This window comes from Aedes albopictus, chromosome 3 (assembly GCF_035046485.1).
Source record: "Aedes albopictus strain Foshan chromosome 3, AalbF5, whole genome shotgun sequence".
Lineage (NCBI taxonomy): Eukaryota > Metazoa > Arthropoda > Insecta > Diptera > Culicidae > Aedes > Aedes albopictus.
The window spans coordinates 102,664,496-102,677,494 of NC_085138.1; the positions used below are offsets into that span (position 1 = coordinate 102,664,496).

The 12,999-nt window shown below is 38.5% G+C and overlaps 3 non-coding genes across 3 annotated transcripts; 1 reads left to right on the top strand and 2 right to left on the bottom strand.

Moving 5' to 3' along the window:
* Positions 1–1,915: 1,915 nt before the first annotated feature.
* On the bottom strand, positions 1,916–1,989 carry Trnai-aau (transfer RNA isoleucine (anticodon AAU)). Its single transcript has one exon. It is a non-coding gene; the product is annotated as a tRNA-Ile (tRNA).
* A 3,291-nt stretch (positions 1,990–5,280) lies between these two features.
* Positions 5,281–5,363, bottom strand: Trnal-cag (transfer RNA leucine (anticodon CAG)). Its single transcript has one exon. It is a non-coding gene; the product is annotated as a tRNA-Leu (tRNA).
* A 99-nt stretch (positions 5,364–5,462) lies between these two features.
* Trnar-acg (transfer RNA arginine (anticodon ACG)) lies at positions 5,463–5,535 on the top strand. The gene has a single exon. It is a non-coding gene; the product is annotated as a tRNA-Arg (tRNA).
* The last annotated feature ends 7,464 nt before the right edge of the window (positions 5,536–12,999 follow it).

Genomic DNA, 12,999 nt, shown 5'->3' on the forward strand with positions numbered 1-12,999 from the left:
TGAGTGGGATGTAGTAAACTATAAACTGGGTAAACTGGAGTGTAGTTGATCAGAGGGGGGGACCTGATCACTCAATTACCCACGTAGGGTAGGGTAAAAAATATAATTTGGACATGTATGTAATTTGGACATGCACGGCGATGTATGTCTTGTTCCGAAGAGCTAATAAAAGTGGATACTTCTCAATATCGATTATTGGATCATACAGACCCTATTCTGATGACTTACGTTGAAAATACGCTTAACAATTAAGGATTTACTTAAAAATTATCGAAAATGTAAATTGTTTCACTAAAACCCCTCAAATGCACAGGTATGCAAGACGCCATACACTCCACAGTCAAATACAATATACAGCTTAAAATTGCTGAATTAATAATTGTAAGAAATTTAAAAGCCTTAGTGCAATGAAAAATGTTCAATTAAGAAGCATTAGGCATCCAAGCTCTTAACATTCATCTAGAACACTTAAAATAGATGATGTCCAAAATACATTACAAGTTTTCTACTGTAAATATATTTTGGTCATCTGACGAACTACATGGGGATGCTTTGCGATTGCATACTTGGAGGCGTATTCTGTGGGTCTGGTGATATTTCCTCGATTTTAACAAAAACTGTAATAGTTATCAAAATAGATGCCTGTTAAGCGGAGAAATTTGATTATTTGCAAGAAAATATTTGTTAATTTATGCTACTTCCATGACTTAGCAGTACACATGGCTAAACATTGAGATAATTGCCCTGTCCAAATTATATATACCTGAGTGTGTCCAAAACATATATTTGGTGTCCAGAATGCAATTCTAACAAGCGTTTGGAAATTATGATTTTCTCAACTTTAAATGCTTTCGTTAAGGTTTTTGTCACCAGGAACGCAAAGTACAATCGTATTAGAAGCGTATTAGTAACTTTGCAAAATAATCAATTGCTTTCTAAGGAAGCTAGGGGACGATTTTTCCAACGTTGTCCTCAGCCTGTCCAAAATACATGAATTACCCTATCGCACCACTTGGGCGGTGGCTTCTATATTCGTCTGTTTTCCACTATAACTCAGTCAATTTTTAACCAATTGACTTGAAATGTTGTACACGGGTAGATACTATACCTATCTCACCACATTCCAAAAGTTGTGTCAATTGGTTCAAATTTGGCTGAGTTATAGTGGAAAACAGACGAATATAGAAGCCACCGCACAAGTGGCGCGATTCCCTATATGGACTTGCAAAGTAGTTACCATTCCATGTTAATGTTACGTCATTGGATTGCGAATGGTTAAAATATAATTGTTGCTTCCTTGAAAGTCGATGCCATCGGGTAATTAAGTGATCAGGTTCACCCCACTGATCAACTACACCCCAGTTTACGGTACTATGAAAACTAAAATTCAATTTGTTGCACCGCTTTGTCGAACGAAAGCAAAAGCGTTTTGAAACTTTAATTGTGTTTTTTCTTAGTTTAAAATTTAACAACATGTAAAATTTAACAACATGGGACAACAATTACTATGCGTAAAACACGGCAGTGTAGGAATAGGGTATGTGTGCCATCAGTAATCTCACGCTCCCATATTCATCCTATTCGAATACAAGCGATTATGGCACCAATTGATTCCGTTCTTTTTGTTTTCATGGGTGCTCACTTCTAACAAAAAATACGAAAATAAGAAACAAAACAAACAGCGCGTCATTCCTTTATTTTTCGTAGGATGAAAATGGGAGTCACATGCTTAATAAGGGAACCAATACCCTAGTTTGTTCGAGTTTGACGTGCCTGCACCCTCCCTGTGATAAAACTTTCAAATGATCTGAGAATTGTCAAATAAGTTGACAAGTTGGATTTGATCTTGTTTTGTTGTAATCCTCTTAAGTACAGTATGAAGTTATCTGCATTTCCATCCTATAAAAAACGCATTTGGCTCCAGAGAGGATCGAACTCACGACCTTCGCGTTATTAGCACGACGCTCTAACCAACTGAGCTATGGAGCCACATGTAAATCGGTTTTCTAGAGACATTCTGGGAATTTACAACCTGCTGTTCCTTTCCTATTCTTCATCTTCTTGGCTCTTCTCCAACCATCCTCACCAATCAACGCTGCTGATGACCTACACTCCTGATTTGATCGTCGTCACGCGCGTAGGTGGTTGATTAATTATCCAACATCAATCGCAGAACAGAACCAGGTTGGCCCTCGACTGCTGTTGGGTGCTCCTGCACCTTGACCGACTCATACCACCCGCGTGTTTTCCAACGAACACGCTTCGACTGTGTGAAACGGATTCCCAGTCATACGCCCCCGCCGCCACACCACCGCATGGCATCGTCGTTCGCATGGCATCGAAGAATCGCCTGCCCTTTCGTTTAGGTTACGTCGTCTTCGTTGTTGATTTGATTCCCGGGACTGCACTGACTGGAGGGGATTCATTTCGTCCGTGAGGCTGGTCTTATCGCTTGCTGCGTCACCTTACCGACCGCTGCCCTTCCTCTGGTCCCAAGGACCCTGATTGAAAAGTTAATGAACCGTTAAATAAACCCCTCATCAGCACAACTCATTCGCTTCTGTTGCTTCGTCGGTTGGCTTGGTTGGTTGGCGGTGGAAAGCCGCGTGAGAGCTAAGTGAGCGCCACCATCAGCAGTCCTTCGATTCTTGCGCCCCATCTTCCATCTTACGGGTTCGAACTTTTTGCGCCTTCCAGTCGATGCATCGGATCGTTCAACAGAAGACAGAAGACAGGAGGTAGCTATAGGATGATTGTCTTAAAAGATGAAAGTCATCAAAGGGCGGTGTTTTGGGAATGACTTTAATATTTTTATGTGACCACTTTTTGCCGGGGTTTTTCTCAGTGCGGCGATGGTGTGCAGCGGCCGGAGAAGTGTCAAGGAGTTGTAGGAAGGGGAAAACGGCGCCCTTGACTGACATCTTTCGGCTCTGACTCCGAGCGGAAGGTTTTGTCTCTGCTTTGGACCTATTTCGCTGATTAAGTTTGCTTTGCCTTCCCAGCTTTGACGGGCATTCATTGGATTGGGTTTTAAACAATAGGGAACAGGCAGCATCACCAGCAGACACTTTAATTCCGGTAAATGGGCTGCCAATGCGATGCAGGTACTTGAGAGTTAGTGGTTCCCAAACGGGTATTCTTTCGAGAAAACTTTGTCTAGTCACACACAATTTTGTTGACCCATTATCGACTCTAAGCTTGTTACAAGTTACCAGTAACAAGTAATAAGTAACAAGCAACAAGCAACAAGCAACAAGCAACAAGCAACAAGCAACAAGCAACAACCAACAAGCAACAAGCAACAAGCAACAAGCAACAAGCAACAAGCAACAAGCAACAAGCAACAAGCAACAAGCAACAAGCAACAAGCAACAAGCAACAAGCAACAAGCAACAAGCAACAAGCAACAACCAACAAGCAACAAGCAACAAGCAACAAGCAACAAGCAACAAGCAACAAGCAACAAGCAACAAGCAACAAGCAACAAGCAACAAGCAACAAGCAACAAGCAACAAGCAACAAGCAACAAGCAACAAGCAACAAGCAACAAGCAACAAGCAACAAGCAACAAGCAACAAGCAACAAGCAACAAGCAACAAGCAACAAGCAACAAGCAACAAGCAACAAGCAACAAGCAACAAGCAACAAGCAACAAGCAACAAGCAACAAGCAACAAGCAACAAGCAACAAGCAACAAGCAACAAGCAACAAGCAACAAGCAACAAGCAACAAGCAACAAGCAACAAGCAACAAGCAACAAGCAACAAGCAACAAGCAACAAGCAACAAGCAACAAGCAACAAGCAACAAGCAACAAGCAACAAGCAACAAGTGACAAGTAACAAATAGAAGGTAAGAAGGTAAGAAGGTAAGAAGGTAAGAAGGTAAGAAGGTAAGAAGGTAAGAAGGTAAGAAGGTAAGAAGGTAAGAAGGTAAGAAGGTAAGAAGGTAAGAAGGTAAGAAGGTAAGAAGGTAAGAAGGTAAGAAGGTAAGAAGGTAAGAAGGTAAGAAGGTAAGAAGGTAAGAAGGTAAGAAGGTAAGAAGGTAAGAAGGTAAGAAGGTAAGAAGGTAAGAAGGTAAGGATGTAAGAAGGTAAGAAGGTAAGAAGGTAAGAAGGTAAGAAGGTAAGAAGGTAAGAAGGTAAGAAGGTAAGAAGGTAAGAAGGTAAGAAGGTAAGAAGGTAAGAAGGTAAGAAGGTAAGAAGGTAAGAAGGTAAGAAGGTAAGAAGGTAAGAAGGTAAGAAGGTAAGAAGGTAAGAAGGTAAGGATGTAAGAAGGTAAGGATGTAAGAAGGTAAGAAGGTAAGAAGGTAAGAAGGTAAGAAGGTAAGAAGGTAAGAAGGTAAGAAGGTAAGAAGGTAAGAAGGTAAGAAGGTAAGAAGGTAAGAAGGTAAGAAGGTAAGAAGGTAAGAAGGTAAGAAGGTAAGAAGGTAAGAAGGTAAGAAGGTAAGAAGGTAAGAAGGTAAGAAGGTAAGAAGGTAAGAAGGTAAGAAGGTAAGAAGGTAAGAAGGTAAGAAGGTAAGAAGGTAAGAAGGTAAGAAGGTAAGAAGGTAAGAAGGTAAGAAGGTAAGAAGGTAAGAAGGTAAGAAGGTAAGAAGGTAAGGATGTAAGAAGGTAAGGATGTAAGAAGGTAAGAAGGTAAGAAGGTAAGAAGGTAAGAAGGTAAGAAGGTAAGAAGGTAAGAAGGTAAGAAGGTAAGAAGGTAAGAAGGTAAGAAGGTAAGAAGGTAAGAAGGTAAGAAGGTAAGAAGGTAAGAAGGTAAAAAGGTAAGAAGGTAAGAAGGTAAGAAGGTAAGAAGGTAAGAAGGTAAGAAGGTAAGAAGGTAAGAAGGTAAGAAGGTAAGAAGGTAAGAAGGTAAGAAGGTAAGAAGGTAAGAAGGTAAGAAGGTAAGAAGGATGAAGGTAAGAAGGTAAGAAGGTGGCCTGTATCTTATTTCATTGATAAACCCCTGTCAAATGGATTTTCAACCACTCCTTTCAACCAAATTTTTCAACAACGTCGGAGAAGACCGCCTTTGCGAGCATCATCGTTCTCACCCGAATGCGAATGAAATCGAAATAATTTGACTTGTTAAACATGCAAATTTGATCGTTTTTGCTTGAACGGGTGTTCCCTTCCGTATGACGAACGAATAAATACAGAAGCGCTGCTGCTACTCCGATAAGAACGCTCTCTGTTTCTCCCACCACCACGTCTCGTCACGGACGGCATCTACGGTATATTCAATCTTCAGGCTGATGACAAACGTAAGAATGAGTATTTCCCGTATACAAAAAGCTGCTTTGTCAGAAGTGGGATTCGAACCCACGCCTTCAGAGAAGACTACGACCTGAACGTAGCGCCTTAGACCGCTCGGCCATCCTGACTGTTGCGATTGGGCATGGTCGGTAAAATTTCCCATACGCGATCGGTAACAGATCGGTAAAACAGACCATGATCGGTACAATTTTGACCTACTTCAACAGGGTCCTGTGGCGCAATGGATAACGCGTCTGACTACGGATCAGAAGATTCCAGGTTCGACTCCTGGCAGGATCGATTCTTTTTAATATTGTTCTTGGTGGTGATTGATGTTCGTTGTTATATAGAATGAGGTGCTTATAGTTTTTTTTTATTGCTAATAGAAAATCCAACCGCAGCGAAAGCGCACAGTAATAAAACTCTTGTTAGCGGTGTGGCAATCTCCGGTTGGTGGATATACCCACGTGTAGTTTCCTTCTTTACTGCAGAGCGGACGGGCAGGCAAGCAAAGTCCGCAGGTTCCCGAGCCATTCGCTGTAACTTAATATGTTTGAAGCAATAAAAGGCATAAAGCCTAAACATAAGTACCAATAATCCAAATAGTAACAACCAACCGTTCGTTGACGACTAGGAAGCAGTGCGCGAGAATGGGAATAGAGGTAGAAGCAACGACCGACGATGTCGGACATTGGACACACCTTGTTGTAGCTCTAGCACGGTGCACATGTGGATTATTAATAAACCGAATGCCTGTCGAGTTCTCTCGCTCTCAGCTTTCGGCTGATGAATGCTTACTCGTACCGATTCTTCAACCTGGTGGATGCTTGTGTTGTTGCTGCGGCTGTTCAGAGATTTCCCTAGTGGTGCTATGTTTCGAATTTGAGGTACCCATAGAAAAAAATGACAAGGCGGAATAGCAAACAAGTCACAAAAGATTTTATATGCGGGTTCCAAATTAGGTTCAATCTTTTTGTATGTAGGTTATTCACTATAGCTTTGCCTGAGTGTCAAATCCGAGCGTAAATTAAGATCTCATTCGACGGATTACTCTGCTTTTCAAAATTTATATTCATTAAATATGATTTAATTACTGCTTTCTATCAATGCTGGGATTAATCTATTGAATGTTTGTGGCCTATCGCTGGTCATGGTAATTAATTTAATTTTGATGGGTCGGCCTAAGCAAAATGTTTGAACTCAATTAGGTGGATTTTAATTTTGTGTAAACGTAACGACTCCATTTCATCATTTCGTCGTTATTGAACATTTGTTATCATTGTTCTTTCAATCAGCGTTAAATAATTGTCACTTGTAGAACATAGGAACTTTTACCCTACACGCAGAACTCGATGTACACAGAGCAACGAGTAACTTTCACGCTGCGACCGAAAAGACAAAAGAATGTTCACGCAGATTTGTGTAACACCGGATCAGCACATTTTTTGTGTTGATCCAGTCGTACACAAATATGCGTGAAAAATCCTTTGTCTTTTTACTCGCTGTGTGAAAGTTACTCGTGCGCTGTGTTGTTTCATTTAAGGGTGTAGTAGTAATTGAAAACTTTGAAAAGCTGATCAAACGAATTCATCAAACAAAGTTTATGACAGTACAGTCAGGTTTTTTTTTACGCGGGGGATACGTACCGCGTAAAAAAAATGTTGTACAATCACATGCTAAAATATTGCGACATTTGCACCCATTTAGACTTGGCCGAAATTCATTATCATCACAGTCGAATTTCGCACACGATTTCGCAGCGGCTGGCATGCACAAGTTCGGTTGAGTTCAAGACAGGGGCGTCGGATGCACAACAGGTAAACAAAATAAGCTTGATTAGTGTGAAATTTCACTGGGAAATGATGATTCAGGGGATTCTCAAATTATCACAGTAGTCTAAACATTAATGAGAAGCCCAATACATTATCGGATCATCTTAATGTTCGTCAATAGGTTTCAGGAACGGTTGTCAGTGAAACATAAGCTTGGAGCTGGGTGAAAACCAGGCACGATGCACATAAACAAACCAGAGAGCTTTAATTATTTGTTGCAAGTGGAGCCTGAACATGTCCACATGGAGGGCGTTAATTGAAAATGTCGTGAATTTCACTAAAACGCATCCTAAATTTGAACCTATACCAAAAAGTTGAAAAACATACATATACGAAACTACAGTAAAAATTTGGTTTCATTTCGTTAACTGTAGACAATTTGCGAATCACTTGAAGGTAGGGTAGCACAATGATTAACGACTCACCCTTTATGTCGCAGGTTTGGCGGCTATACACTACGCATTAGAGCGAATCGCCTCTCTTTTCTTTCATCAACATTTTATTTTCACGGATAGCCTCAGTTCAATTACTCAATGCGCTCAATTTGGCCGGTGATTTTGAAAACGGTCTTGCAACATTTCATAATGTTGCAAAACAAGAACTCTAGAAGATATTTCAGGCATTTTTGTCATGTTAGCCACAATCAGAAGATACTTCGAGATACTTTTTTGACCCCGGTTTGATGACATTTCAATTTTTATTATTTTGCAAAACAATAACTGTTTGGACATATTGGCCAGTCCTTCAGGAACCTTTTTTTTTATAAGAGGCAAATTTGTGAAAATTTTCGATGTATCAATATTCATATTTTTTCCTCCTCAAGCGGTTTACAGATAACACAAATAATTCCCTAGGGAAAAGGTTTGTGGGATCATCTCGTTGGATTTCGATCATGTTCAGAATTTGTAGGAAGTATTTTTTAGGGGTTCTTCAAAGAGTTTATCTTTAGGCATTCCAAGCAGTTCCTCAGACCACCTCCAGAAGTACTTTCAGGATACTTCGACGAATGGGATATTTACATGTAGTTTCTTGTTATATCCAGATATCCATATCCAGATATTATCCAAAATTACTACTGGGTTTCCCTCTGGGATTCCACCAAGGATTAGGTTATTTTTTTTTGAATTTCGGTGTGAAGTTCTTATTTGGACACCTGAAATAATGTTTGACGTCTGTGAACTTTCCAGGAACTGCTTCTAGGATTGACCCAGGTGCCAATTTTTAAATTTCTTCACCAGGAATTGATATTTTTTATCGAAGAACGAACTCTGGGTTTTAGTTTCTGAAATTGCTCCAGGAGTTCCTTCTAAAATTCACCCAGATTATTATTTGGATAATCCTATAAGAGTTCCTCCGGCTTTTTCTTCAAAAGCTCCTATGATATTTGTTCCAGGATTTTTTTCTTCAACAATTCCTTTTGAAATTTCTCCATGAGTTCCCACAGAATTTCTGCTTGGAATTTTTTCATAAAAAATGAAATTCTATCCATTTTGAATTCCATCTGCGATTCATAGAAGAGGTCCTTCTGGTATTCTTCCAAGGAATCCTTCTGAGATTCATCCATGGATTTCTCCAGGAGTTCCTTTTGAGGTTCCTCCAGGGGTTCTATAACATTTACCCGAAAACCATTTACCCGAAACACATTTACCCGAATGACATTTACCCGAACGTCGTTTACCCGAATGCGACACTTACCCGAAAAATGCAAAAAAAACGTGGACTTGATCCCCATATGATTTGTCAATAATCAATATGTTATGACCTGGTGTTATACAACAGTCGTAATCATCAGGCCAAGTGATCATCAAGCATCCTGGTACAGGAGTAACTGGCGGTCAAAATGCAACTTTAATTTGAGGAATTTTTAATGTTTTGTTTTTTTTACGTCTCCACATCGCAAGCCCGAACGTCAACCCGAATCATTCAGCAGGTCGCCCAAAAAGTGTCCACTATGGACAATTTATTAGAAGTTGATAAAACTTAATCAGTTGAAAAGGGTAACCCTTGGGCAATCTTTAACAACGTAGTGATTCATGAAAGGTTTATTTAGAGCAATGTTTCCCAAACTTTTAGGAGGTATCGCCCCCTTAGAGCTTCCAAAAAATATTTTCGCCCCCCTAGGTTAGGTTTTATTTTGTCTATAGCAGAAAGCTGAAACTATGCTTTGCTGAAGCCTATAAAAGAGCTACTGTGGAAAAGCTAGTAGTCGCTTCAGTGCAACTAAATCTTTGTCACTCTTATTTTCATTAAATTGTTTTATAAATGCGTTGATTTTCCGCATTTCCGCAAAAAATATAGTTGAAATCGTGTTTGTGCCTACTTTTCAAACCGTTGTTATTTCAGCATTGATTAATAGAAATAGAACGGACTGTGAACTCCTATGAACACTCGATATTCCCAACCAAATATTTTATCATTGTTTTGCAACAACTGAGAGTCAATGATTGGTCCCAAGTAATCAGTGCAACTCAGAAAAATATCGGTGTGTTGCCGAGGGCTGAAAATTTCTATAATCATGAAAAATAATAATAATAAATATCGGTGTATTTCTTTTCTCCAAATACAAATCCAGATCCAAACCAATGAGTTCCTTATAAATTTGAATACTTCCTGTGTTTCAAAAAAAAATATCAAATTAGTAAATATGCAGCATGCATGGCTTGATTTGAACGGAATTTCACGCAGATATTTGGAATGTTTTCAAATTAACTTCCAGTAAAGTTTGGAATTCCTTCGAGAAGCTTCTCTGAAATATTTTCAAATACTGTGTGTGGCGTTTTATGTAAGCACTGTGTTACGAATTTCATCAGAAAAGTGTTTTGATATTCGTCTGAACCTCATGCTTTTGCTTGAAAATTCCATGAATAAATCCGCCTACATGTTGAAACGCAATTTTGCTCATCACTTCGCGAAAAAAACTTTGTTCTTTTCATAATTTTGACAAAAACTGATCACGATTCACGAATGTTCGTTTCCTTCAGAAATACGTGGGGCAGTCATTTTTTTCTAGCAATTTTGTCAAAGAGTCCACATAAATACCAATAATTCTGTAAAATAAGTCGATGTTTAAGTTTAATAGTAATAGCATTTTTTATTATTCTAGACAAATATTGAACTGTAAACATGACGGGAATTTTTATGATTCAGTTGTAATTCAATACTATTGATGTTTTCCAATCATTGAAAAATCGCCCCCCTTGTTAGTATTTCGCCCCCCAATTTTGATTTTTCAAATTTTCGCCCCCCTGGGCTTGATTTTCGCCCCCAGGGGGGCGATTTCGCCCACTTTGGGAATCACTGATTTAGAGTGAAGAATCACCATAAGTTAAAATTCCCTAATAAAAAGAAATATAAAAAATAAGGGTTTTCGGAAACGTAAGAAGCAAATGCAATGCATTTAAGAAAACTGTGTCGAAGGGGGAAGTTTCAGATTCAAACAATTTGCCTGATATTCAGTATGCATATCCGATGGCCGAAGACGATGTACTTGTCTTTTCAAATATGGATCCTGAAGAGCTCAGTATGCTTAACTAATCGGCCTTTTTTTTTGAAACTATTGTGTTCTCTTAAAATTTGCTTAAACATTTGCTAATGCGTTAATTCCGAATGATATTTTAATAAATAATTCTCCCTTTTTTATTATTGGCTGTTCTTTGGAACTGTAAAATGCTGTTACAATATAGTTGTTGAAGTTTTTATTCGAGAATTCTATTTCTAATTCTATTTTATTATTTCAAGCTATGACTGTTCTTTCGAAATTATAGCTATTCCTTTGAAAGCTATAAGTATTTTAATCTGAAATGTTTCTCTCTTTTAAATGTTAAAAGTTCTTTCAAATATTCGATCTTATAACCATATCCTCACGAAGTTCGTTTTCATTATAATTCATTTGGTACCGAATTAATGCCCAGACCTTGTCAAATGGCTAGCTTTCTGATAAGTGAGAATGCCCGAAAAGACATCGAGCCATTCAAAAGTTTTTTTCTTCTTTCGATCATAGGATGTTCTTCTAAATTACATTTTTACAGGATTGAGTGATGGATTTCAAGTCTACACCTAAGAATTTTCCTTTCTTTTAATAACAGGATGTTTTGTATCGTGAACAAATTGCAAACTTTTTTATCAAAGTTTTTTTCTAATGATACGTTGATTTATCAATGGCTGTTCTCTAATCGATTCGATCTAATGACCTTTCAAATAGAGTTTTTCTCTTCTTTAAATCATTAACTGTTCTTTGCTTATCGAAAGAACAGCTTATGAATCAAAGAAGGGAAATCTCTAGAGGGAATGCCAACATCAAACACCACAAATATCAAGCTGCAGTGATTAGTTTCATTCAGGCGTTTGCCCTGTGAATTCCTATCGCGGATCATTTCGGAGAAAATTTAATAAAATGTGTTTTTGAGGAACTGGACATTGAAAATGCTTGTTGTTGGAGCCGCAATACAAAATAATACATGTACTTTTTGCATTGAACAAAACAAACTTTATTCACAAAAACATAATTTATGCAGAGTAATAAACTATTCGGGTAAATGTCGCATTCGGGTAAGTGTCGCATTCGGGCAAGTGTCGCATTCGGGTAAATGTCGCGTTCGGGTATTTGGCATTCGGGTATATGTTACATTCGGGTAAATGGTTTTCGGGTAAACGTCTTTCGGGTAAATGTTATAGAATCCCTCCAGGACTTCCTGTAATGATTCCTAGTTTCTTCTGGAGTGCTTTTCATCATTGCCCCTATTCTTGGATTTCTGCAAATGCTTCTGTTGAATTTCCTCCAAAATCGTCTCTGGAATTTCTCCAAGATTTCCTACCAAGTTTACACCAAAAGCTTCTCCCGAGAATCCCAAACGAGTCGATTCCGGCCAGGTTCCCTGAGTACCTACCTCTGATAATGGCCAATATGTCCAAAAAATTACAAAATGCATTCTACAGTTTTTGTTGTGCAAAATGATAAAGATTGATATGTCGCAAGGGTCCAGAAAAAAATCCCGAACTGACCACCTCCCTGGTGGAAACAGGTTTCCCGAGTACTTTCCCAGAGCAATCAATAGATTACATACAGTGTCGGACAAAATAATAAGACCACCACCCGTTTTTCATACAAAATGGCCAAGTTTGACGATGTGATACTCGGTTTCTAGTGAACCGATTTGGCTGAAATTTTGACAGTCGCCATGGAATTACGTGCATTTTAATTTGTATTCAATTGCTTGAGTTCTGTTCACTACATCAAAAGTTATGGATATACGAAACGACAAAATAATAGGACCACTTTCAGAATGCCATTACCAAAGGATATATATGAGTATCTGATACTTGATGATTGATAAACAAGTACTAAAATTAAGGATGCCATTTAAACTTAGGGACATTTTTATTGAATTGACCACAAATAACCATCATTAAAATTTGATGTTAGAATTTTGTCGCACCGTATATCTGTAACTTTGAAAGTAGTGAAAAGAACTCAATCAATTTAATACAAATCAAAATTCCCGTAATTTCATGTCGGCTGTCAAAATTTCAGCCAAATCGTTTTACTAGAAACCGAGTACCATATCGGGAAACTTGGCCATTTTGTATGAAATAGGACCGGTGGTCTTATTGTTTTGTCCGACACTGTACATTACATAGATTACATACAAAAACCCCATAATACCCGTTGAGGAATCCTGAAAGTATTTCTGGAGGCATTCCAAAGAATAAAGTTGAAGAATTCCATAAGAAATGGTAAAATAGCCCCATAAGTAGTTCCTTGAGGAATCCCTACAAAAATACTTCTTACGAATTCTAAATGATAATAAAGTGAAATCCATTGAGGTGTAATCCTAGAAACATGTTTGGAGGAATTCCAAAAGAAACTCCTTGTGTAATCTCCAAACCACTTTTAAAGGAATCTCCAAAAGTTTCAAAGAATAATCCCATGAAA